General features: G+C 43.5%; 1 long non-coding RNA gene across 2 annotated transcripts in view; it reads left to right on the top strand.

Annotated features, from left to right (window-relative positions):
* Nucleotides 1-4,386: 4,386 nt before the first annotated feature.
* The window catches only part of LOC147692616 (uncharacterized), a 129,895-nt gene continuing 108,873 nt past the window's right edge, over nucleotides 4,387-25,408 (top strand). The window contains exons 1-2 of one of the 2 annotated variants that reach the window (XR_015299838.1): nucleotides 4,387-4,516; nucleotides 8,542-8,766. This is a non-coding gene — a long non-coding RNA (uncharacterized LOC147692616). Of the gene's footprint in view, nucleotides 4,517-8,531; nucleotides 8,767-25,408 lie in introns of both variants that reach the window. The other variant, XR_015299839.1, reaches the window with a different exon arrangement.

The following is a 25,408-nucleotide window of genomic DNA, read 5'->3' on the forward strand; positions in this document are numbered from 1 at the left end:
TTTTTGCATTTGTCACCCTGAGTGGGACGGGTATGCTCAGACGTGAGTCCCGTGCTCTCCACACCACTGGAGTCAAGCTATCCTGGCTGAAGACGGCTGATAGCCAGAAACCAGTCCTAGGATGCTTGATTCCGGCCCAGGAAAGACATGGCTTGGCAGTTCAGGCTGGACTGTTCCCATGAGGCACAGGATCAAGGCTGATTTGCATATGGCCATGTCTCAACTGGGGTGGTGTGGAGTGCAAAAAAACGATGGATTTAGGCCCAGATCTCTGTACTGGGGTATGACATTGTTCTCATTCTGTCCACCCCCTGTTGTTTTTGCAGTTACCATCATTGGCACCATGGTATGGACAATGTGTGGTGCAAGCTGCAGTGGCCTCCGGATGGAGAGCCCAGGCACTTTTATTTTTACATATTAAATACAGCCCAGCAACCCCTATCCAAGCCAATGCATGGCCCTTTGGACCCCATTCTATGGACCGAACTCTGTTGCCCAGGGACCTCAACCCCTGGTATACCATAGATTCCCTGGTGCGAGACCGTGGGCAGGGAAGTCTAATGTGCTCACACCTGGCGGGAGCAGAAAGCTGCTGTCACCTGGTCAGAGCACACAAATTTCTCCCTGCCTGCACTCTTGTGGGCAGGGAAAAGCACATAACTGCACCCGCCTGACAGGAGCAAATGAAAACTGCTCCCACTGCTGGCATTACTCTCACCAGGGTTGAGCACAATGCATGCTCCTGCTACACCCGGGATGGGTGCAGACTGGAGAGCTGGAAGGACTGCGGGGGCCTTAAAGCTCTGCCCGGAGTCCCCAATATTAAAAACGCTGTGGGGTGCCCCGTGCGGCACACCCCTTAAAAAAAACCTAAGTGTTGCTGGCTCCACCCTAGTAGAGAGGCAGCAGGTCCACATGGGCCCTAAGGCTCAACATCGCAACCCCAAAATCAAAAATAAAATGTTGTGTGCCCGGGGCACTGAAGCACCCCAGATTGATATATTTAAAGAAATCAAAAAGTGTCTGTTCCTGCGTGGCCCCGTGCAATTGGTCTGATTCAAGTAGCCGGCAGAGCCACAGGGGTTCACAGGCTCCCTCTAGCGAAAATATGTCTGTGGGTGTGCCAGGTGGGACTGAGAGACCCACAAAAAATAAATAAAAACATTAATAAATGCATAATAAATTAGCAGCCAGACCTTCTCATTTATTATTCACTACTCCTAGGCAGTAACGCTTGGTAATAATGCCCTTCAGGAGCTAATTTACATATATTTTGTTGCTGGTGCTGCCCCTAATCTGGACAGGGAGTTCATCTGCATGTTTTTTAAGTATTGTGGGAGGCTGCAGTTGGTACAGCAGTGCCCTAAAAATCCTTAAAAAATGAACCTAGGGTCAATTGCATATGACTCCAGGAAAAGTTATTAGCATTTTTAGGCATTCCCAGAGTTGGGACTTTTGCTCCTTAGTTTCGGAATGCAGAGACTCCTTGTAGTTGGCTCTATGGCTGCATTATGTTGTCTGAAAAATGTGGAAAAAATACTGGCACGTGTTTAAGGCTTTTTGTTTTATTGTAAATGCTTTATTATCTAATTATAAAACCAATCGACTTGGCTTTTTTAATTGACAGTAAGTTACAATAATAAAAATCCTAAAAACTCACAGACAAATATAAGTTAAACTGAGAGTTAGAGCTAGGTGTTAAAAAAAAACCTTAGAAATCCACTAAAAAACAAAGGCTAAAGTGACATTATAGTTAGGAATTGTAATTATATCTTACTTTAAATTAGAAAAAAAACACCTCAGATATTCACAAATAAAACAAAGGTTAAAGGGACGCTATAGCTAGTTTAAACAAATAAAACCACTAAAATTCACCAGCTATGGTTATCTTAAGTAAATATAATGTGTCCCCTAAAGTAACTACCCTACTTCCTAAAATGCATTGCTAATTACCTGGCACATTACCTCACTTGTGACATGTTCTATGACATCATTGATAACATCACTGTAACATCTGGAATTACATAATTGATGAATGGCAGGGGCGCTAGTTATAGTTACTTTAGAGCTGAGTTATAGTTCCTGGAGATAACTATAACTGGTGAATTTCGGTAGTTTTGTTTGTTTAAAACTAACTATAACAACCAATTAACCTTTGATTTTTTGAGATTTATATATATATATATATATATATATATATATATATATATATATATATATATATATATATATATATATATATATATATATATATATATATATATATATGTGTGTGTGTGTGTGTATATATATATGAGGCATACAACGTCTTTAAAACTGCTGGGCAAAAGACGAGACGAACCCTTAGCTGGTGCATAAATTATTTATTCGAGCCCAAACACCAATTCGACCATGACGCGTTTCAGCCCGCGAAGGACCTTGATTACATGATATATATATATGTGTGTGCTGCCTTACACTTATACAATTAGCAGAGGAGATCCCTTATAGCAATTTGTTTTCACTTGCTGAACCGCTTTTTCGAGTCATAATCTCTTTTGCGACCTAATGTTTCTGTACATTTCAAAGCACTACGATATGATGACAAGCCCTGCAGTTTTGTGAATCTCCGGGCTCACGAACACAAAATAATTTTGTACATCAAATCATGTGTCCTGTTTCAGAGATGGGGGGCGGTGGGGACTTATTTGCTTGCATTAGGGTCCATGGCAACATTGCTACGCCACAGGTGGAAGTCAAATATGTTGATGTAAATAAACAGTGCGCACTTGGTGCCGTCAGCGGTAAAATGACAGCGCGTGACTTTCAGACAGAGGGCAGGCCATTTCCGGTGGCACAGACCTCACCAGCTGCGGTGCTTGTTTACTTCACTTCACCTGCTCTGACGTTTCAGTGTTTTCTTTTCTCCTATGAACGTGTACTGTTTGTTCCTCCTTTACTCTAGTAACGCGTTGCTGGAGCTTGGAGTGGAATGGTGGAGCCAGAAAGACCCACACATAACATCTATATCTGCATGCTGTTGCATCGTGCATGCCGTACTTAATCCAAGCTATGATATGTTTGTAAATATGCGAGCATAGTCCCTTCGAGGGAAAGAAGGACTGGTAAGCACAAGAGTTCAGGGCGTGGTTTCAGACGTATTTACTGAATTTAATTCCAAACAACTACAAGTAAGTGGCAACAACACATAGCATAACACTAACGCGTTGGACAGCAAGCAACTGTGCACATTACACTGTGTGCTTGATTCACAGAGGTAACTTACACTTTTGAGTACGTTTACACTTGTGAATTCGTTTACTACTTTTTGCTATTCACAAACTGCACTTTTGTAGTAACTTACAATTTTGTAGTAACTTACACTATGGTAGTAAATTCAGCTCTTCACATGGCCAACCACTGGTATTGCAACAGCATCCCATAGAAATCAATGGAGGTAGAGACTAACTACAAAGTGTAAGTACCCACACACAAGGACAGTTTGTGAATACTGAAAAGTAGTCACCTTATTCAAAGGTGTAAGTTACTACAAAGATACAGTTGGTTAATCAGGCCCTGCGAGTGCAGCCACCTCTAGCAGCCCGCAGTGCCAAATTCTCGTGTTTGACCCCTCATCCCATTCCCAATTTCTGCTTTCCCTCATCATCTACTCCCGGCAACTTTGGGCATTAGCTTGCCTCATCTTCACTAACGGCCCCACCAGACCGCCGGGGATGCCTGGTCTCACCCTGGAGATACCCATTAAGGGACCATCTCTCAGGGAAGCCAGGAAGGGTTTCGCAGCGGTCGAAGCGCCTTGGGACCCTACGGGAAAGTAGTGCGCTATATAAATGCCAATACATTTACATTTACATTTACCTTTCCCTCTGGCATCTCCTCATTCTGTGCCTCTCTTCATCTTCTCGTTCCACACATTCCTAGCTGTTTGTTGCTTTGCTCCCTTGTTTTAATCTGCCCTACCTAATCTTTCCCTCATGTCTCATGTTCTCCACTTCTTTATCATCGCATGCTCTTTGTTGCATCCTCGCTCACCCTTGCTAATATTTTTGTGGGACATTTACACAACCCACGCCAATAACATAACTCCAATTTGACTCTCAAATTATATTAGAAATCGTTCTTGGAATGATTAAAGAGGTGGACGCCACTGTGACTCGTGCGAGGGATCTGTGGGTTACGGCTAGATCTTCGCAGCAGGTGCTCAGCCCACTCAGCAACCTCTCTCCTTCAGATATCTGATCTTTCCTCTCTTTTCCTCCTTCCCCAGTCTTTTAATTTCCCTTCACAGCACACTCCTACTCAGCCCATCCTTGCATCTCCCCTGCTTCATGTCTTCTCTCACTTTCTCTACAGCCCTGCCCTCCACCCTCTCGCTGTTTCCCGCACCCCTCCTTCCTTTCCTGCCTCCCCCCCATCTTACTCAGAGAAAGCACTTTCATTATCACTGGGGCTCTTTAAAAACCCGCTCCTCGTGAGTGTGCGCTCAGCCGGAGTGCCAGCGCGTCTCCTGTCCAAGGTGAGAAGTGTCACTGCCCCTTCCCCCGCTCCTCACACCTCAGTGCTCTTCTAACCCTCCCTCAGTCTCTTCACCCTCCTATGGAGCAGGGTTGGTGTCACATTCTTCTAAACTCACATCCACCTGTTCTGCTCTTGTCGAATCTCCCCCCCCCCTTACCTTTGTCTTGCTTTTCTTTTCCCTCTCTCCTCCCTCCTACCTTTGCCTGTCCATCTTTCCGTTCCTGTCACCCTCTTTTCCCCGTACGTCAGTTTCTGTCCTTTCTCTCCCCTGCCCTCCACCTTCCTTTCCTTTTGCCTCTTTCCATTGCTTAATTTGAGCCGGTGGTTTCGGGTGGCGCATCGCTATTCTTTTTGGGGCACCAGGATTTATTTTTCATCAACAGCCTTGACCCAGAATAAGAAGGAGAAAGGTAGGACAGGGAGAAAGAAGGAGGAAGAGAAAAAAGAAAAACAAGAAAACGGTGGCAAAGTGAGAACCCAAGGATGAAAAAGAACCTGTAAGAGTGTGACGAAGGGGCAGGGTGAGTAAGGTGGTGGATGAAAGAAGCTTGACCTGGATTCGAACTAGGCTTGAAAGAGGCTTGACCTGGAAGGAGAACCAGGCTCATTGGCATGGTATTCACAACCCCGGAATTTGGGAGCGCAGCCGCAAACATAAGAAAAAGCTTGGCCCCGACACTTACACTTTTTCAAATTAACCATTGGTTTCCTTCTTTTTATTCACTTTCCTACTTTGAGTGACTTCGTGTAGTCAATTGCTATCACAGTCTCTTAGCTCTTTGAAGTGTGCACTCCCTTTTAGTGCTCTGTACTTTTTGCATCTCATTTTCACTATTGTGCTCTCTCAATCCTATGATCGCCCCTTCTGATTAATACCTCTTTATCTCTTTCTTCTCTGCCTCGCATCTCTTCTCCAAAATAGCTCTACTTTTTCGTTGTTTTCCCCATACCTTGCACCTCTCTGTCTAACGTCGGATCCCTTCTCTCTCTCATTTTCTCCCTTCTCTGTTTCTCCCTTTGTGTGTTTCTCCTTGCCGAAATATCTATGCATATTTTTACTTTCCTCCCATGCCAAGAAATACTGCGATTAAAGAGTTATTAGCGTTATAAAGTCTTCTAGCTATTCCCTGTCACACTCTGCTCTCAGTTTTACAAGGCTTCTTTTCATTTATCGACTTACCTCATACGTACATTCATGTCCTTTCTGCTGCATTTTTTTCATTCTCATGTGGGTCCCTTTAGGTTTTTGTCCTAACGCTTTTCTGTGAAACGCAGTATTAGTGGCAGTTTTTCAATTTCTCCATTGCGACGTTCATTGTCAAATACTTATGAATCATTTCTGAGAAATACAAAACATGTGGTATTCAACAAATTAACCTAACACATTTTCAAATCTGGACAAACCCACCATGTTTTAGCAGAATCACACAGTGAGATGTTAATACATAAATGGTGTGTGTGTGTGTGTGCGTGTGCCAGCGCTAAATGTATGTAATATGCATTACCTCCTGTCCCTCCCTCACCTTCCTTCCAGATCACAGGTTAAGAAGGATGGCGGAGGTGGACTAGGAGTAAAGCCATTATCAGTAAGTAAAGGACGCAGTACTTAATTTGTAAGAGTGAGTGCAGGTGCCCAAAGCCCTGCTCCCGCAGTGCTATTAAACCGAATGCCAAGGTTGTGTGGTGCTGAATCCATCTCATGCATACCTGCCAACTTGAAGAACAATCTCACCGTGTGAGGAGGGGTCCGGCCTTGAAGAAGGCAGGACTTTGTGCAGACAAGTGCCTAAGAGGCACTTTTGACCCCCCCCCCCCAAGTCCCCTCCTTCCTCCCCCCAAAATAAGGTCGCTGAGGCTGGTGCTGATGTCCCGGGGTGTTTTTACACCCCATAATGGACATAGACAGTTCCAAGCCGCGGAAAACTAGCTGGTAAACCACCATTTACAGTGGTTTTCAGCTTATTTTCCCGGCCCCCGTGTGATATCGCCTCCTCACCGGGTGACCATGTGATTGAAGTCGATATTGTGTGTCGCGCGGTGGCACCGCGTGAGTTGGCAGGTACGCTGATGCCTCTTTAATCCACTATCAGACACTCCCTGCCCCTTTATCTCACTCTTGCAGCTTCCTGATTTCTCCCTGTGTGCGGGTTTTCCCTCTTTCTCTTCCTCTTGCTTTCTGGCTTGTGTGCTCTTCCCTCTCTTGCTCAGGTCCATAGCTGAGGTGGAGAAATAAGGAGTGATCTCCACAAATTAGTGTTGGTGGACTCCTCCTGCAACCACCGGCTCAAATTAAGCACTGGTAATATGCTATTTATTATGGCTGTTGTGTGTGGGGAGGGGCCATGGCTCACAGGAGGCTGTGCCTTGAGTGAGACACGATGCTCCTCCACGCTCGCAACAATGCTAATAAAAAGCATATTACACTCTGCACATCGGCGTATATGGTTTCTGCCATGGGATTTTTTCTTGTGTTTTGTTTTAACAAATGGTTTTAACTAAAAACGAAATGCAAGGGGTTATATGTGAACCAGGTAAAATCACACTAAAGCGATATCTGACTTTTTGCAAATTCTGTTTCCGAATATAAAGTAATTGTTACATGAAATCTGGGCAGCAGTAAAAAAAGTTTTTAACTTTTAATTTTTGCTGTCCTTTGGTAATAAACTAGAACTTGACCATTGCAGTGTAGTAATAAATATGTGAATGCATGTGTATTCTCACAATTGAATATCTGTGTGTCTGTGTATATATGTGTGATTGGATGCTGTTATTACAATACGGTTTCTGGTATTTGGATAGGGGAAACTGATACCCCTACACCGATTGGAAACTTACACAAGAGGTTGTTATACTGGATGCGGAAAGCTATATCAGATTGAATGATCAAATATGACATACAATCTCCTATATATGGATATTATAGATTGATGTGGAATAAGTCATAAGGATAAGCCCTGATAAAGTTCAATGGAACTTGAACGAAACGCGTTGGTTGGATTTTTAGTTTTTGGATTTCACAATTTTACAGTTGGATTTGAATAAAACAAGAATTTCTATGATGAACGGAATTGAAAATTTGTGGTTCTGTCTTTTCATGGGTGCACCATTCCATTTCCTCTTTCCATGGTTCCTTTCAATGTATAAAACTTTTGGTGGACCTAGGCCATTGATTTTGATAGCCACTCCCCAAATCTTTTAATTTGATAGTTTTTTAGAAATAAACTTCCAAAGCGGGAATTTTTACCACAGGGTGTGTAGGTCTTTATTACTATTTTTTTGCTTCTCACCGCTAGGATTTTCCTGGGGGTAATGGGAACAAATAGACATTACATTGTCCACCATATATAGGGTAGGCAGTGTAATACTTTCCATCAATGAGGCCAATGAGGGTTCCGTCGATGGAAATGTTATGGTCTGCCTGCACTGAGGGTTTGGTGGACAGGGTACTACACTCAATTTGCAACAGAGTAACCTGTTTGCCAACCTCTAAATCAGGCGCTTGATCTCTACGGCTCACATTGCGACAGGCCTGTTATTCCATTGGGACTGGTAGCCCTATTACTGGCACCATAAGGAATTATAAAGGTCATGAAGTTAAAGCAGACCTTTCATTTTTCCTCCTAAGATTTCATCTGCATAAAGTCACCAAAAACTGGGGGAAACGACAGTGGAGTATGAGGACCATTCAGGGGAATTGGACCCAACATTTCAGACTTTCCAGAATATTCTTCATTACCAAGGGGGTTCTCAGTGTTCATCCTGTAAACTCTGTTAATCATACACACACAAACTTGCACGCATGCACACACACACAAATGTAATGGAATCACAACGTTGTGGGTGAAGAATTAACAGCCATTCATCCGGGCACCATGTAATAAGGGGACGAGTCACATAGTGCAACCAAGAGATGCATCTTAAATAGAGATAACATCTGTCAATGATGTGCAGTAGAGTTCGGATAGGGCCAATTCACACACAAGAATAACAGTTATTTCTTTTTATTGGGTTAGCCTCACACAGCATCTGCCTGAATCGCGTAGGTTGGAGGATTGTTGTGTTTTGGGAAAGTGGAGACGACTGTACATCTGTCGCGGGGACTCTGGAAACAAACAGCTCACTAAATCAATTTTCTGGACCATCACCTGCCATCAAGGAGAGACAGGCATGAGCAGCAACAATGAGAGAGTCTCTCCACCACCTGAACCCCAGAAGAGGGGAAGAGGAAGACCTCGGAAGCAACCCCAGGTGAGTACAAACATCCTAAACATAATATTGTTTCAATATGTGAGAGTACATCTGCCCCCAAGGGTTAGCAACAGGATTTCTATGCTGAAGAGGCCTAGAGAAGTTTGTGCACACCAACATACTTGTGAGTTTGCAGATGTTCACAAGCATTGCCTATCTCCATTTTCACCCTTGAAACAGTCTTAGATTTACTTGGGTCAATGGCAGGAGTAAGTCCGTTCGCAGAGTGGGAATGCGATGGATGCATCGCTAGGAAGAGGTCTCTTCTAGGGGTGGGTGGAACTCATTGAGTTTCACTCTGCGGATTGGGAGCAGGCGTAATCAGCATATTGTGCTGATTCTGCAGAGCAAAATCAGAGCAAAAGGCACCATGTGGCGTGCCAGAGAGTGCTGCATCTCTGCTGCCGCTCGAGTAGATTTTCTACTCGAGCCGTAGCTTTCTCATCGCGAACTGTTGCAACTGCCAGCATTGAGAAGATCTCACTGGGTGCCATCCTAGCGCATGAAAATCATTGTAGGGGACACCAATTCTTGCTCGTCAACTTAACATTGGTAAGCCGCGTGCAAGATAAAAGTCTGCCATGCGGCGGTTGGCAGAGGTTTGCCAGAATTCTGCATTAGAAGTGTAATGGAAAGTTGGCAAAACTCCACAAACTCTGCCGGCAGAGCAGAATTCATCCCCACCCTGAATTCTTTTTTTACAAATTAAGCAGAGACTCGTCAAAATATAGCTAATCTAGAGTTTCAATTATCCGCCTGTTCCCAAAATTAATATGTTCAGATAGACCAGATGCTGTGTTCCATCCTGCCATTCATTCACCTTCTTGCTCCAGAAGAACACTCTGTGCCTCCACACTCTACAGTTATGGTAGGACCTCTGTACTGCAATTACCTATTGTGGACGTCCGGCCATGACTGACAACCCTGACAGTTCTGTGGGGTCTCCGCCATGACAGCAGAGACCCTTCGAAAATCAGGCCTCAATGTAGTTGATTGTTGCAAAGAGCCTCAAAAATAAGAGGACAATAAATAAATAAGCAAGCTCACAAGTACTATTTTGATGTATAGTAAATATGGGACCTAAATTCTTTTTTTCAGGTGTGCCGGGGAGGGTGAGTAAGAAACTGTTAACTAGTACTGTCTCATGTCTGACATAACAACTTTTAAAGCATGCTGCCACAGACTTCATATGTAACACTGTTGGTCCAAGTTAGGCATATGCCAAACTATCCATGTCAGTGGATTGGCATAGTCTGTGTTAATGCACCATAAATTGTAATTTTTAGATCTGTAATGTGTGACTATCAGTTTAATGGTCAATTGACATGCCTGCCATACAATCCAGAATCAACAAGTTCCATTGCAGCATATCATCATCAACATGCTGGGGATGCGAACGCCACACCATTGGGCTTCTCTGCATGCACGCAATAAATCATATGCAAGTACCTTAGATTATTTTGCAGTCTCTCCCCCCAAGCATAGTAGCATACATACACCAGTGCAGAACGCCAAGCAGAACATTCCTTCAAAGAATCCCACCAATCAGAAAGAGGCAATCTATGGCCTTTAACAAAGATGCTATTATATATAATCCCATTGGAAATGTAACAACTCCCATCAGCATTTTTTCACTGAAATCGAGAGACTAAAGCACGAGGTAAACAGTCTCTCCTTTTAATTGTGTAGCTCCCAAACTATCTTCAATTCCATATTGTGCTTTGAGCTGGGTATACTTTTTTAAAATCAAGATTAATTGAGCGTTCCTGCTTGTGCCTTTTGAGACATGTCTAGAGTGTCCAAGAGAACTGTTGCAACAAAGGTTAGACAAAGTGAATAGCACTCAACTCTCCTCATCTAGCAGAGCATCAAACGAGAATGCAGTATTATTTATGCATCTTTGGGCACGTAGTAGTGCATGGATTGTGTCTTACCGCAAGAAATTGTGAAGAACTGGAGGAGAGTAATGTTATGCCTTTACACAGCTGTAAGAGAGTACTTTAATGCCTTGCATATTTCTTTTAGGTGCGACCACCCTTTTTATGATGTGGCTTGACAGCGCAGCTGTCACCAGACAATTATGTTAGCAACACTAAAGAGGGTCTTTGGCTCCGCCCACATGTTGGGAGTACATGATTTAATTGGGCGGGCAGAAGGTGTGTGCTTCCACAAAAAAGTACTTGCCCTCCACACAGCTGTGATAGTTTTATTTATCCAGCTACTTGAGCTTGAACTTTGGGGGGCACACGTTTGACATTGCAATGCTTTTGACATGTCTTCCATAACTAGACAATTTATGGTGTTATTCTCTGGCAGCAGAACATATAAAAGGAGGGCAGACTTTAACCTACATGGATTTGTAGGTCTTGCTTGACAGCGCAAATAGCATCTGCACTTTTAACCTACACCAATATTATTCTACAGTTCTTTGCTTCCACACAATGCATACCCATCCCCATGCTAATTACTTTTAGAAGAAAATTGATAACGTTTCTGCCCATAATCTACTGTCCCAGAGCATTACTTAAATAGGTGGAAGACGTTTTTGTGAGCAGCTATGCTAATCGAACTGCAAAACTGCTAAAGTAAATGTTAAACTGAAGTCACTCTGAATTGTGACAAACAGTAATAAAGTAAACTTTGTTTCATTTTTCTATTTCTTTTGCCTGAAAGCTAGCTGTAATTGTATTAGTCTGGAAAACATGTATTCTCTCAAATAAAAGACACTCATCCTCATTTTTTTAAACATTGAAAATCCAAGGTGTCTATCCTATTGCACTTTGAAACGGTATACCTAATGATTTAAACTAACCTTATATATAGAGAACATCCACTGTTCCAATAGACACCTTTAACTTACTGCAGAAGTTAAGGAGACGAAGGAGTTGAAGATTTTAAACTACATGTTTGCTTGCTTTAAATCCAATACTTAATTTGTAAATAAATAAGTACCAGGGCACGTGTGAGGAGCCACACCAGCTTGAATCTCCCATTGTGCTACTACTGACAATTCAGACATTTTATACATTAAAAATGAGTAATAATTGCCACCCAAGCTATTTTTCTAGCTTTGGGTGGCAGATATTAGTCATTTTAATGTATATATTATTATTTTAAAAAACGGTTGCTGTGTTCATCACAAAAGTGGAAAACAGCACCACCATGTGCTGGTTTGCATTAGTCCCGGTGTTGACAATTAAGTGTTGGTGCCGAACACCGGAAACCACTGTCTCAAATTAAGCACTGTTTAAATCTGAAAACAACATCACTTCGGTGTGACTTTTAACTGAAGAGAGCAAAGAAAATGGTTTTATTTTATACTGAAGTTGAGGCAGAATTGCTTGAACAAAACGTTTATTCACCATGCTAAATGGTTTATTTACATCTTCACATTTATGGTAGAATGTTATAATAAACAATAGGTTTGTTTATGTGAGGGCATGTCTGGCCACATAGGTTTTTATCAGTATGTCAGTGTTTCCAAATTTTTACATTAAATGTTATGTTTTAACTAATACAGATGCATGATTTATATTATTCATAGTTGTGTTTACCTGATTTGTTTTTCAATTTGTTTGCTATATGAGAATGCCTCTGCCCATCTCATGTAATGCGTATATGTAAATTATGGAATGTAGGAGCCCCCATTAAAGACAGCAGGTATTTCAGTTGTTGTGGATCCATGGTGTACTGCATAAAAAACCTCTATGGTAGGAAGGAGGGTCTGCAAGAATTTGGGAGGCTAATAGAGAATGTGACATCCACTTGTATTATACTACTTCCGGTGTTATATGTTTGGTCCTGCTGTGAAAATAATTGGAAAGGCTTAGCATAGAAAGAAAGGGGAGGTTAGACTTTTTTTATTGAACAGTAGAATAAAAGGCTACAGTATTCAAGGCGTAATCCATTCAAGCAGAATGTAAATGACTGTTTACCAGATATTTACCAGCGGTTTAAAAAGAAGGCAAAAAGAAAAGGGGTAGGCTTCTAACAGACTGATGAGACAATTACATTCACAGACTTCCAAATATGTTTGGAAATGGGTAGTTGAGGAAACCAAAGAGGCTGATGGGAGGTCTCTTAGACCTGTGAACAGAGTTATCCTGTTTCATACTCTATTTAAGCAAGTTTAAGCTATTGGCATTGTAAATGACAACGTGTTTTATTTATGTTTTAAAAACCAAAGCATAAATAAAAGGCTTTGTCATTAGAATGCCAAAATTTCAAACTCGCGTAAATGCGAGACCTATTGCATTGCAAATACAAGCCAGCACGGACAACGGAAGGGCGGGCACGACAGGGAAGACGAGGAGGCACGGACAGCAGGGGAGGGGAAAGGGGAGGGAGAAGGCACAGACAACAAGAGAGAGGGCAGAGGGGTAAACAAGGCATGACAACGGGAGGGGGGTAAAAAAGGCACCAAAGCACGTTGTGCCTGCAGTAAGAGAAATTGAATAAAGAAAATAGTGCTCACAGCCTACATAACACTGTACCGTGTAACAACCGAAGTAAAGGGGCCAGTTGCCATGTCAGGTGACAAATGAAGAGTAGGTGGTACTAAGGAGGAACTAACAAGCCAATTTTCGAATCAGAAGCGAGCATTTAGGGCAGACAATGACACAATCCAATGGCAAATATGGGTGGAGAGTGGGCGGGGCTTCTATTCGCTACTCCGCCACAGCAAGTCTCGCATGCGCGCTGGCTCTAGGCTCAATCTAAAAAACGGATGCTTGTAAGGCTAGTTACTGAATATTTGTCTATTTCTTGGTTACTCTTTCTTTTGATCTGATTTTCAGCATACCCCATGTAAATTTCTAACATACCCTGATGGATGATTCTGCAGTCGTGGGAGGACAGATCATGTGCAATAAATACATCAGCTGTCTTGTTCACATTATCTGTGTAGAGTTTTCCTTTATATGTAGTGGGTTCCGATGTTATGCCCAAATAAAGTATACCATTTGTACTATACAACAAGTGGAATGGAGGGATAAATACATTCAAAATAGTCATAGGGTACATCAAATAACTCCTATTTTATGCTCTCAAGTGCCATCTTATTTATCTGCATCTCAAAAAGCCACATACTTTTGTTTATTCCTGGTTGGGAAAATTATTCATTTCTTTTTAATTATTCTTCATTAGAACAACATCAAAAACAATACACAGGAAATACAAATACCTGCACAAGTCATCACAGAAAAAGTACACAAATCCTTCCTGATTTTACAATGAAGTGTTCGCTTTCTAATTAGGTGCGATCCACTGGGAGGTGATCCTCTATACACTTGAGGTACCAATTGCACCTCTACACCCTTTTAGAAGTGTGCACATCCATTTTAGAAGCAATCTTTTCAATGTTATGGATTCCTTCTTTTTCAACTGTTGACGCGTTCCAGCTCTTTCATTTGGGCCTCATCAGGACAAGGGTATAAGGAACAACCTAAATTATAATAAATACCTTCAAAACCACATGTATATGCAGTTACATTGTAGTTACCTACGTCATGCTCAAATATGTGCTGATCACCCGGACCTCCATAATAAATTAGAGTGGTTACTTCATTCTGCAACTACAATCATGAGCCAATCAGACTACTAATCAAAGTGCTTTCCTGTTTGAACAAACCCTATGTGTACATGCAATCTGCATGCTACAGTAGTGCAACAATGACATGAATTGAAGTATGAGAATTCAAAAGCCCTCACCCACCATAGTGAATGTGATAATCACCAAACTAAGGGGCCGATTATGATGGCGGACGGACCTGAGTCCGTCCGCCACCATAGAGTAGGAGGGACCGTCCGCAGGGGTTGCGGCGGTCCCTCGGTGCAAATTAGGATGTGACCGCCACCCTGGCGGTCACATCCTGTATTTTTATCATTGCGGAGGGTGCTGCTTGAAGCAGCACCCGCCGCAATCATAAAAATGTAAGTTGTGCATTTGCATGCACAAAGCGGCAGGCACCTCGCGGTGCCTGCCGCTTTGTGCAGGTAAATGCAGGGGGGTACCATAGGTATCCCCCATGTGCACCCCCACCCCCCTTCACCCCTGGGGGCCCGCAACGGGCCCCCAAACACAAATCTGTATGCCTTTACACGGCGGAAATGCCGCCGTGTAAAGGCATCTTTCCGCAGACATCCTAATATGGCTGGCGGTGTCTGATAGACACCGCCAGCCATGTTAAAGCTTTTCCGTCGCGGTCGGAAGGCGACCGCGGCGGAAAAGCTGCGGACTGAAAAACGATCCCCCAGCCATCCTAATCTGGCGGGGGGTCTTTTTCAGTCCGCAGCGGTTTTCCCGCATCCTCCGGGCCGGCGGTGGCTTCCGCCGGCCCAGAGGATGCGGGAAAACCGCAATCGTAATCAGGCCCTAAAGCTCCATGCAAACTGCCGGCTTTTACGCTAAAAACAAAGGCTCACTTGCGAAACCTCCCACAGGTGCTTAATAAACATCTGTATCATGGTGCACAGAATCAGTGTTTGAAATAATGCTATAGAAAGGCTAATTGATTCCAGGACCGAATATGGAGAACATAACTCAACTCTGCTCCCTACTATAGAAAGACTATTGCAACCAGCTATGGCTTGAGACACCATCCAGAGGATTTTCAGCTTTGTCACCCTGTGTCTTTATAATGAGGCATAGCCTAGGCCAGTATGTCTAGGATGCTGCTCTGTTAACAGAAGACTTATTACCCAAGGAGTGAACAAAAAAATATGAAGGCACTGCTGAGACAAGATCCCATAAAGCATATACGGACTTGTTTCGAAATGCACTCTTAGCATTAAGCTTTTCTTCCATTTGCGAAAGGAAACTATTCACCGTAACAGAACTTTGCACCACGTTTTCAGCAATCAAATTAAGGTAGCTCTTCAAATACTTTTATGAAGGAAACAACAACTAAAAGGGGGTTTATCTCTGCTTTTTTAGCTTTAAAAGCCAAGAAAGCGGAGATAAAATTATCTCCCTATTACCTAGCTGTCTCTAACACCAGTTAGCGACAGCTAGTAGGAGATAGCGACCATCTTGGGTCCTGCTTTGCATGTCACTGAAATTTATCAGTAATGACATGCAAAGTGGGTGTGCCAAGATGTTAACGCTAACATCGCTATCTCCTATTACCAACTTTTGGAGATATTCGCGCTAAGCGCGAATATCTCCAAAAGCTAACACCTGCCCCTGAGCAGTTCTTAGCCATGTTATAAAATGGTAGGTGGATAACATGGCTAAGAGCATTAGCTCGGTAATGCATGAATATCGCTGACTTTTCAGCGATATTCATGCATTTCGGCCGATTTTTATCGCTTAGGAGATAAACCTTGATAATAGCAAGGTTCCTAAATGATAAAAATCGCCGCAGCTCGGCGATAAAAATATTGCCGCTAAGCGAACATAGCTATAATTATTGCTAGTTGTTGGTAATATGCCCCTAAGTTAACCTTACTATCGCATAGGTGGATTTTTTCTCAAAACAACAAATGAAATGCTGTCACATCAGGCCTAACCCCAATACTCACATGAAGTCCAATTCCATTGCAATGGAAAACTCTACTTCACCCAACTCGCCCTGGCCTCCATCCCACGGATCCACAAGACCACGGCTGGAAGAACCTCCTTCTCCTACCTTGCAGCCAAGACCTGTAACACCCTGTAACCCCACCTCAGGCAATCCACGTCATTGACACAGTTCAGGAAGGACCTCAAGACCTAGCTCTTTGACTGAACCTCAACAGCCAGACGGACCAGCAGCCTTGAGACCCTCACGGATGAGTAGCTGCGCTATACAAACACCTGATAGATTGATTGATTGATGTCTTGCAAGCAGAGAGGGTACGGAGCAGTTGTAGTGTTTGAATAAGCTTGCCATTGTTACACAGTGCACTGCTGCAAGCTTGAGGCTGGTGGGATTCTCTAGTGCATTTAAAATACAAGATTATAAAACATTGGCTAGGCATTGTTGACTAAGAGTGTCCGGGAGAAACATATCTATCCTCAATCCATATCACAACCAGAATGAACCAATACAGCCTGAAAGTCTTATGTCAGTACTGGTGCCTGTTTTGCTGGTAGCTGGTGTTGTGTAATAAACACTTCAGCCGGTTTATGAAGATTTGATACATTTGCCGTTAGCTTCCATCCCAGATGGTATTTTCCCCCTATCCTCTTTCACCAGCCTGGCAGGAGCAACCAACAAGCCAAAATGACATGACTGCAGTTTCATTCTGCCTGCATACCAAGGTGGAATTTCCATCACAAGTGTGTGTATTCATCATCCTCGCCTTTGTAATGTACAAAGCATGCACCACTCAAGGTTTAGTTAGCACTAATCTTAATAGAATGTGCATGTGCTTAAGAGAGTTCATAAACAGAAGGAAGGGAATTTGTTGTTCTCACAGTAGATCAGTGTCATTAGTTGGTATAAAGAGGTGCATGTTCTTAGGTATTGTGGTTCTAGATTGTAGACAAATGTGTGGATCCAACAGCATACATTGAAAATGATTCTGTCACTGACGGGCAACCAGCCCAGGGGTGTTCAGCCCAAGGGTGTTCTGGCATGCGGCACAAGCTTTCTTCTTCGAATAAGCCTAACTACACCATTTTGAGCTCTCTGAATAGGGTTGTACGATGGTACAATGCTGGTAAATACATTGTAGGCATTTGCCTCGCAATTTTTAGCATGCATGTTTTTACCGCGATTATGAATTTATATCGCATGCCAATACCACGTATTGTTTTATATTTAAAGACAATGTATTTGTGGGGGGAGACCCCCCAACTTATCTTAAATTTGTGGTATTGGTATGCGAGTAAATGCATAATCGCGTAAAAAGATGCGTGCTAAAAAATACGAGGCAAATGTATGCAATGTATTTACCTTGTTGTAAAGTCTGTTTCCCTCCAAATAGGTGCAATCAGACTGCTCGGTAAGCTAACATACAGGCAGTTACAATAATCTTATCTTGAGTTAACACTATAATTAGTGTGTTGAGGATAAAAGGGGATGAAGGGCCTTATTATGGCCAACTGCCTATTGTTGTTCTTACCTTGATGCTGATTGCTATGCCAGTCAAAGTTTACTCTTAATATTCTTAACACTTGGCGCAGCATGACATTTTGGTCAGCAGTGGTGAGAGCCAACATGCTGGATCTTACTTTAGCCCTGAAAATAATGACCTCAGTTTTGGAGCTGTTTAGGTGGATATAATTTGGCAACTCCTGTACAGGGGAGGAGTGATATGAAAACCTTATATAAGCTTGGTTTTTATCTGCACACAACTGCACCATAATCTGACTATTGTTGAAAATAGAATATAGAGGGATAAATTAGATGTTAAAGAGGACTGGTGACAATGGAGAACCCTGGAAACCCCACAAGAAGATGCAACTCCGTAATATTTATTAAAAAAATAATAACTTTTTACACGCTGACATAGAAATGAGCTGAACCATTTCATGGCACTGGAATCAGTATTTGGAGCCATTTGGCACACTGACATAGACATTAGCTGAGTCATTACATGGCATTGGAATCAGTATTTGCCACAATAGGCAGTTATTTTAAGAGAATGAAGTGGTCCACAAAGTCTGTTACTGCAAACAAGTCCAAAACCCACAGTAAACAGTCGACTCCATCATCTGCATATCTGAGGGAATCATGCAAAAACCTAGGAGGGCGCTTTTGATACTGTTTCTGCCAAATTTTAAATTGCATGGATGATAGGCAGTTGCCTAGATTAGGTTGCAGTTGTGAAGTAACCATTGTCTCCATGTCATCAATATCATATATAAGAGAGATAGAATATTGACTATCATAGAATTAGTAGGATTCAGTTTGTTTTTTATTTTAGTGGTGGAAAATCTAGGGGGCATATTACCAAGCAATAGCGATAATTATCGCTATTGCTTGGTTAGCGGGAAAAATTTACCGCTGAGCTGCGGCGATTTTTACCGCAAATAAACCTTGGTATTACCAAGGTTTATCGCAAATGCGATAAAAATCGCCGCAATGCATGAATATCGCTGAAAAGTCCGCGATATTCATGCATTACCGAGCTAATGCTCTTAGCCATGTTATCCACCTCCCATTGGATAACATGGCTAAGAACTGGTCAGGGCAGGTGTTAGCTTTTGGAGATATTCGCGCTTAGCAAGAATATCTCCAAAAGTTGGTAATAAGAGATAGCGATGTTAGCGACTGTTTTCAGTCGCTAACATCTTGGCATGCCCACTTTGCATGTCATTAGTGATAAATATCACTGACATGCAAAGTGGGGCCCAAGATGGTCGCTATCTCCTACTAGCTGTAGCAAACTGGTGTTAGCGACAGCTAGGTAATAGGGAGATAATTTTATATCCGCTTTCTTGGCTTTTAAAGCCAAAAAAGCGGAGATAAACCCCCTTGATAATATGCCCCTAGGTCTTTTTTAGATAGTCTGAGACTATGGCCTCGTTGGAAGAGGTGTTGATAATCTGGAAGACACAAATGGTGAACATAAAGGCATGTTTCCCAAAGAGCCAAGTTGATGCTGAGTCCCTGGCTGTGTTGGTGGTGGTGAGAACCAGCAGGGCTAACTCTACATCTCCTTGGGGGCTATTGTGCAACGAGAAGGCAGAACCCTGATGTGAGAATCATTGAGAACTTGTGAATGGCCATTTAGAAGTTGTGTCCAATCCCAGATTTAGTGCATAAATATCTGGTGTAGGTTGCCACTAAGCTGAGTAGAATGGGCCGCCACAGAGGAAGAGTGATGAGGAGGGGGTAGCAGAGATGATTTATTTGAATAACTTACTAGAAACATTTTTTGCCCTCATTATGACTTTAAACCAATATATTGTTTTATATTGACAATAAGTATAATGACAATTTTGTGTTGTTTGCGAAGTGAGCAGTAGAGTAGTGACTGGGCTGGGTGATGATGTTTCTCTATCTAGACTCGGCCCAACAACTTGCCTCCTTTATAAGTTGTTAATAGCTTTTGTACTGAGGATCATAATGTGACTAGTTTCTGGATTGTGTGGATTTAGTGGAAAAAGACAGGAGGATGTTCGAGGCGGAGGAAAAAAGATCAAATGTCATGATACTTGGCATTCTCCCGGTAAAAAAATATTTTTACAACTTAGATCTGTTGAATCAAAAAAGCATGTTAACAGAGTGTGACCATTTTTCTTTAACAATCTTTGGATTACCTCTAGTTGGGAATACTGGAACATAAAATAACTGACATGTCCCTTGGAATATGGTGAGAAATATCCTGCTACACAATTCTAAAACTCATTCAGATGAAAGGGGCAGGTTGAACTACACTTCCCTGTTACCTTAAAATAGGCTACATATTATTATGAAATTATTCCCTAGTGACCATCTAAGACCGACACAGATGGATAGGCCAATCACAAAATGCATGGATTTTACTGGACAATCAGGGCATTCCATTATACAAGAGCACACGTGACAGAGCTCTTTTTAGCAGGACTGCAAAATTAAAAAATAAACGGAAACAATTAATATGCCATAGGAGTTTCCCACTGTTTCAGGTAAGAGTATCCACTTAGGACACCTTGTAGTTTCCATAATTGTCCAGCTAGCACATTATGTCTTTTTCGGCAATGCCTTGCTAGCACTCTTTTCTATCACAATAAAATGCTAGCTATCATTTTATATTTTTCCAGAATGCTGCTGTCAGTTCACTTTGTAATCTTTCATAATGCCATCAGTAGGCACACTCTGCAGTTCCATAATATCCCAGTAATTACAGGGGTACTTTTTTTAGTGCTGCAGCCAGTACATTTAACTGTTTCCTATTAGTATACACACTTGAGAAACATTTCTAATTTTGCAGGCACAGAATATAGCCCTTTTCACCCGCAGGCATACTGGACTGTGCCTCACTAGGTGCAGTAACTTCACTGGGGTCAGAATTGCTTTGGTGTTTATCCAACCCAGCATTCCACTGACTGGTCTTGCTTATAAAGGAGAAGACATCACCACTGGCAGCTCAGAGAGTGCATGGCAGGTCCAATGTTAAAACCTGGAAAGCAGGAGGAACAAAACCCTTTCTCTCTGTCTTTCTTGGTCTTAACCTCTCCTAAACGGATGTGCTCGTGAGAATCCACTTGATGGCTTCTACTCTTGACTTTAGTGGGAACTTTGGCAGAAAACTTACAGTTTTCTTTTAGAGATGGCAATCCATCATTAAGGATTATCCTGCGACCCTGGGATCTTGAAACCTTTGTGTTTCTTCTAGACAATCTCCAAGGGTACAAGTCTCAGCAGAGTAGCTGGAGAGAGGATAAACAATCAGCACTGTCTCTACAGTACCACAATCAAAAGAAGGAAAATGCTTGCCTAATGTAGAACAAGGCAAAAAAGCTACACGTTAGGGACCATTGTCACTAATCAATCAATCAATCAATCAATCAATCAATCAATCAAGTTAGTTTAGGTAGCGCTTGGTGCAAACAACCTTTGCCACCGTATTATGAAAGCAGATTGTGGAGGTGGTAATGTGTGAAAAGAATGTCTGTACATATTTGTTGTGTGGTATTTTATTGTGGCGGTGATGCTGGAAGATGGTATGAGCACAATGGTGCATTCACAAGTTATCAGTGTACACCTACCTGAGCCTGGCAGATTCAGCTGTACGTTTTAGTCCTTGACTGAATGTTCCATGAAAAAGACTGAGGGGCAGATTTACCAGCTCCTTGCGTCTCTTTAACGCTGCCGTTGGCTGCCGTTGCGTCACTTTTGTGACGCAGCGGCGGCGCAAAAGATGCGCCATGGTGCGGTGTATTTACAACTTGACGCATCTGGGAGACGCGTCACGTTGTAAAGCCCTGCTCCATAAGGAGGCGTTCCGGCGCAGGAACGCCTCCTAAAAGTGGCTGAGTGAAATCTACAAGATTTCACTGAGTCACTTTCAGGCCAATGCTGCGTCAAAACCCTGCGCCTGCTTGAAGCAGGCATAAGGCTTGACGCAGCATTGGACAGATAGGGCCCCCCCAGACCATAGTTTTTTTGCTCACCGTGCAATTCCAGTTTGAACCCAGCGATATGCAAATCAGTCTTGACCCTGTGCCCCATGGGAACAGTCCAGCCCGAACTGCAAGCTAGGTCCTCCTTGGACTGGAAACAAGCATCCTAGGACCGGTTTCGGGCTTTCAACCCTCTTCAGCCAGGAAAGCTTGATTCCAGTGGCATGGAGAGCACAGGACTCACGTCTGAGGATACCCATTCCACTCTGGGTGACAAATGCAAAGAAAACAGTTGATGGACAGAATGCAGAACAATGTCATACATTCACCCCAGTACAGAGATCTGGCCTAAATCCATCGTTTTTTTGCTCATCAGCCATTTCAGTTTAAACCCAGTCATATGCAAATCAGTCTTGACCCTGTGCCCCATGGGAACAGTCCAGCCCGAACTGCAAGCCAGGTCCTTCCTAGACTGGAAACAAGCATCCTAGGACCGGTTTCGGGATTTCAGGCTCATCAGCCAGGATAGCTTGATTCCAGTGGCATGGAGAGCACGGGACTCAAGTCTGAGCATACCCGTCCCACTCGGGGTGACAAATGCAAAAACAACAGTTGATGGACAGAATGCAGAACAATGTCATACATTCACCCCAGTACAGAGATCTGGGCCTAAATCCATTGTTTTTTTGCTCACCATGCCATTCCAGTTTGAACCCAGCCATAGAGTATGCCCAGACGTGGGTCCCTTGCTCACTACACCACTGGATTCAAGCTAGCCTGGCTTAAGAAGTGTGATGCCCTGAAACCGGTCCCAGGATGCTTGTTTCCGGTCCAGCAAAAACCTGGTTTGGCAGTTCGGGATGGACGGTTCCCACCAGGAACAGGGTCAAGACTGATTTGCATATGGCTGGGTCCAAACTGGGCTGGTGTGGTGAGCAAAAGAATGATGGATTAAACCCAGATCTTTGTGACTGGGGGTGAATGTTTGCATTGTCCAGCATTCCGTCCATCAATTGTTCATATGTCGCCCTAAGTGGGAAGGGTATGCCCAGACGTGGGTCCCGTGCTCACTATACCACTGGATTCAAGCTAGCCTGGCTAAACAAGGGTGATAGCCTGAAACCGGTCCCAGGATGCTTGTTTCCAATCCAGGGAGGACCTGGCTTGGCAGTTCGGGCTGGACTGTTCCCACCAGGAACAGGGTCAAGACTGGTTTGCATATGGCTGGGTCCAAATTGGGGTGGTGTGGTGAGCAAAAGAATGATGGATTAAACCCAGATCTTTGTGACTGGGGGTGAATGTTTGCATTGTCCAGCATTCCATCCATCAATTGTTTCTTTTGCATATGTCGCCCTAAGTGGGAAGGGTATGCCCAGACAGGGGTCCCATGCTCACTACACCACTGGATTCAAGCTAGTATGGCTGAAGAAGGGTGCTGCCCTGAAACTGGCCCCAGGATGCTTGTTTCCGGTCCAGGGAGAACCTGACTTGGCAGTTCCGGTTGGACTGTTCCCACCAGGAACAGTGTCAAGACTGATTTGCATATGGCTGGGTCCAAACTGGGGTGGTGTGGTGAGCAAAAGAATGATGGATTAAACCCATATCTTTGTGACTGGGGTGAATGTTCGCATTGTTCAGCATTCCGTCCATCAATTGTTTCATTTGCATATGTCACCCTAAGTGGGAAGGGTATGCCCAGACGTGGGTTGCATGCTCACTACACCACTGGATTCAAGCTAGCCTGGCTTAAGAAGTGTGATGCCCTGAAACCGGTCCCAGGATGCTTGTTTCCGGTCCAGGGAGGACCTGGCTTGGCAGTTCGGGCTGGACTGTTCCTACCAGGAACAGGGTCAAGACGGATTTGCATATGGCTGGGTCCAAACTGGGGTGGTGTGGTGAGCAAAAGAATGATGGATTAAACCCAGATCTTTGTGACTGGGGTGAATGTTTGCATTGTCCAGCATTCCATCCATCAATTGTTTCTTTTGCATATGTCGCCCTAAGTGGGAAGGGTATGCCCAGATGTGGTCCCATGCTCACTACACCACTGGATTCAAGGTATCCTGGCTGAAGAAGAGTGATGCCCTGAAACCGGTCTTAGGATGCTTGTTTCCGGTCAAGGGAGGACCTGGCTTGGCAGTTCGGGCTCGACTGTTCCCACCAGGAACAGGGTCAAGACTGATTTGCATATGGCTGGGTCCAAACTGGGGTGGTGTGATGAGCAAAAGAATGATGGATTAAACCCAGATCTTTGTGACTGGGGGTGAATGTTTGCATTGTGCAGCATTCGGTCCATCAATTGTTTCTTTTGCAGAAGTTTATTTTAAGTCATGAAATGTTTGAGAAGCTAAATGACAATGTTCTTGCCCTAGGAATTGTGATAACTTCAAAAATCTGAATAAAAGATGTCTGATTTACATCGCATGATCCCCATCAAGTTAGTCCCTTTTCGCTTGTCAAAGTCTTTTTCTGCTTCCAGTGACACAATGGTTGCCCTGCTACTTTAAAGGTTTGACCCTCCTTAACGTATAAAGCATTTTTAAAATGTGTAAATTCCAGGAGTTTGACTTATACCTTATTCAGTTCATTATTTAGAAAATAAGTCTCTTAGGGGGTGATTTACTTACATTTTGAACTAGCTTTGCGTCATAAAAGTGACGCAAGTGGAAAGCAAGATGACGGCAGGCTAGGGTGCTGCAGCAGCTCAATGGTGTGATCCTGTGAGCCCACTCCTGTGAATATGAACTTTTGCCACTGATGTGTTTTGGAGGATGATACTATCCATGCTGAAACTGCTGCTCAAAATTGTAGAAGATAAGGTCAATCACGGTGCATATTGTTTAGAAACAGCGGCTCTACAACAAGAACTGGCCCTTACCTGCTGGCGGATCTGGCAGTCTTTGAGCTATAACTGCAGCTCTGGCGGTGGGCAGCAAGGATCTCCGCCTGATCTGGTGGGAGAGCGACGTGGTGGGTATTTAGAGACAATGAAGCTGAAAGGGCCTACGATGACACGGGCAAAAGCTGGAAAGAACTCGACCACCGATAGTCCACCTCCGGCGGTCGCAGCTGCAACACCGGTGAAGCCCAGAACATTGGAGGATAGCGCAACTGTAACTGGTTTGGGAGCAGGAACGACGTGATTGCCAGGATGACGAGGCCAAAATCTGACCCGGAAGGATCTTCCATGGGAAAGCGCAGCCCCAGCAACACCCAACCGGTCCATCAATTGCGGAACTGTTTGCCGGATCGAAGAGCCTCGAAAGCAGACAAAGCAGACCCAGGCTCATGCGGATGAAGATGAAATGAAAGGAGCACCATAGGAGTTCGAGACTGGGGCAGGGAAAGGTGACCTCACCAAAGAAGACTCTGGATCCTTAGGAACGAAAGAATCTGTGCAGGTAATGGAGGAGGTAGGGGGAGATGCCCAGATTGTGTTCATTATACCTGAGGTACCCTATGTACTTGATGTTCCCAGTGTGCCTGCTCTAACTAACCCAGTAAAACCAGGTTTAATGGAGGTCGCTGAGACCTGAGGGGATTGGGTGGAGAAGAGCATGGTTGATGTTAATGCAAGTGTTGAGGGGGGACAGGACGGAGGAGATCATCCACAACAGGCACGAGACATGCGAGCCCAGCGTAATGATGGTACAGCCCAGGTAACTC

The sequence above is a fragment of the Lissotriton vulgaris genome, chromosome 9, assembly GCF_964263255.1.
Source record: "Lissotriton vulgaris chromosome 9, aLisVul1.2, whole genome shotgun sequence".
NCBI lineage: Eukaryota > Metazoa > Chordata > Amphibia > Caudata > Salamandridae > Lissotriton > Lissotriton vulgaris.